Raw genomic sequence first — 3,079 nt, forward strand, 5'->3', positions numbered from 1 at the left:
AGCACTGCGCCGTGCTCGATTTTAAGAATAAATTATTACAATACGATAACGTGCGCGTCCCTTTCGCTAAAACAGAGATCGTGGAAGTAAAACCACGTTCCGTCACCCCCGCGCACGCTACGTCTCTAATCCCAAGAAACAAACGGGATACGTTTCTTTACTACCGACGGAGTCCGGAATATACTTCGGTAACGCGTTAGTAACTAATTCTCATGGCAAAGCATATTTGCCTGTTTTTAATACTACTGATCATCCTCACGAATTGGAAATCCCTTCCGTTCCCAGTGATTACGACACCTTTGATTCCGAGGATATCAGAGAGTCTGATCCATCCGCGACAGTCCAAGGACACGCAGCTACCCCTACCCCCTCTTCAAGTATTTTAATACATTCTTCTAACACTCTTAGTGCCGATTCTGAGAAATCAGATTCTCATATGTTACCCCTTGTTCCGTTAAGTTCTCCGTACCTAGGTCACGAAGAATCTATACAAGAGGTTCAACATTCTTTATGTTTTCCAAATACAAATAATAATTCCTTTTATATCAGTGACCGCGCTGATTCTATCAATCATTCTATTTCCGAGGAAAAGGATGAGTTGATTTCTTTAATTCATAAGAATTCCGATAGGTTTCAATTACCTTCTGACCCTCTAGAATCTACGAATGCTACTCAACATTCTATTCGTACTATTAACAATTTACCCATCCATACTAAGCAGTACCAATTCCCTCCAATTCGTAAAAATAAGATTAGTAAACAGGAAAGCGGGTTACTAAAACATAATATCGTGGAATACGATTATAAATTTTATTATAAGAAGGGCACTTCGAATACTAACGCGGATGCTCTATCCAGAAACCCTCCGGATGTAGTCGCCCTGCCAATGACTGCAAAGCCCATTATTACCGAACCCGATGATGATTCTAACGAATCAATATTTTCTGCAAATCCTACGCCTGTTTCTGTTGTGCCAATTCCTGTTCCTATACCGGATCCAGAAATCCCACCGGATCCTGACCCCCCTGTAGAAATCGAAAATTCTAGTCAATCCGAAAATAGCGATTCGGAATTTAAACGAGGGGACAACGTGTTCCTATTAAAGGAACCGAGAAAGGGAAAGTTCGGGAACCAATATTCGGGACCGTACAAAGTCTTAGAAGTCCTCACTTCTAATAACATACGAATTCTATTCCGCAATAAGCCTCGCGTAGTACACGCCGATAAACTCCAACTAACACAGATAGACCCAGGATGAACATTAACCATTGTTTCTGTTTAAAGCGTCGTCTACAATAACCGGCGTAAGCGTGGAGTAAGAAGAAGTAAGAAAACCTAACCTTTACCTTTCAGTGTAAAAGCTAAAGAATAGACATAATTTTTTTAAATATTTGTAGCACTGGTCGAACTACGCTTTAATTCGCCGCGAGTAAGCGTCAGAGCTGAAGTAGGAGTAGGAAATGGAAATGATCCATTTCTTTACTCCTACTCTTACTTCTTACGCCAAGCTTACTCCACCTATTGTAGACGACGCTTTAGGTTTACGTCAATTCTCCAGGAGACCGGACATACGTCCACATTAATATATTTTCAACCTTATTTCAGGGGAAAAACTATGCATGCCATGCTTCTTCATGCAAAACCCCTTTCTAGAATCTAACCGCATATGTTGTGAACTCATTATATCGCATTACCTTTATAAAGATTTTATCGAGTCTCATTTTTGTCAACGATGCCGTGCTTCTTTAACTTCATATATGCAAGCCATCCACTGCATCACATGCCTTACTGAATACATACACTCGTTGCTCGCCTTACGCAGCCAGCAAGTGAACATTAGCGACCTTAACTTCAAATACGATATCTTGCACAATCGCTTACCGTCTCTATAATAGACTGAAACATGTGTCCCTATCGAAGGCGCCGCCCCAGGGCGCATCTGTTGGTTCGAAGGTATCACATCCTGAGATGCGAATGCTCCTTGGTCGTCGCATTTCGTGAACCCAAAAATTCAAACCTCATTTGTATCGATTGTTATGATCACAATCCTTCCTCGTCCTTCGAGCCAGGTATCTTACACATCCTGCTCTACGGACCACGAGGGATTATGCGGTGCAGTATGTGTCACCGCAACCTAATTGTTATTACAAGCGCGGCAGATTGCCGAGAATGCTTTGCCGCATACTTCGAATGCGTTGTACAGCTGCGTCAAGCCGGAATCGACTATAGGCGTTTAGCGCTTTTAATGTACGACGTAATTACTCGTCGTTTCGTGCGAATGGAACTGTTAGATAGTTACGAAGACGACTAATTCTTTAATAATGCCACTCTGTCAATATATTATAGATAAGATTTTAGTATGTAAGAAACACTGTAAATAATTAACCTAAGGAATCCAAGAACTCTCTGAAGCAGACCCCAGTGACACCCCAGTGACACCCCAGTGACTCCCCCAATCAACTACCTCCCATTATCTCCCACGAATAAACTTCAAAGTGAAGTGTTGGTGCAGGAGCAGAACAATCGAGTCAGCATCACCAATGCTGCTAATTCAGCAGCACCACGATCCGAGCTGGAAGTTCTTCGTATTCTGCGGGGCTGCATACAGCACCTTCCCGCCTAACCATCAGCTTGTGGCAACGCCACGAACAGAGGGAAGCGACCCTGAGCTTTCCCTCTCATGCAACGAGAACTTCACCCAACAGCTCGTGACCCAGCTACACCGCTGGCTACGGATTACTAGATATCCGTGAGCCATGCCGGCAGCCGAACCACCGAGTTCCTGCCTACTGCCGTGCTGAGCCCGACTCTGCACAAAAACCTGAGCCATGACGGCAGCCGAACCACCGAGTTCCTGCCTACTGCCATGCTGAGCCCGACTCTGCACGAAAACCTGAGCCAACCCGTCCAGCCGATGCTCCGAGATCACATCCCCGCCAGAGGTTCCTCCACGTCATTACATCTGCCCGAGAGAGACTCACCACCGCACAATCCCCACGTAACCCATTCAGCGGTAGAGTAAGGTAGATGAATTCTTCTGATTAACTATCATAATTCATCTTAAATTAGGGGGGGGTTG

The sequence above is a fragment of the Vollenhovia emeryi genome, unplaced genomic scaffold (genome assembly GCF_000949405.1).
Source record: "Vollenhovia emeryi isolate VEMERY1.0 unplaced genomic scaffold, V.emery_V1.0 DF939703.1, whole genome shotgun sequence".
NCBI classification, from domain to species: Eukaryota; Metazoa; Arthropoda; class Insecta; order Hymenoptera; family Formicidae; genus Vollenhovia; species Vollenhovia emeryi.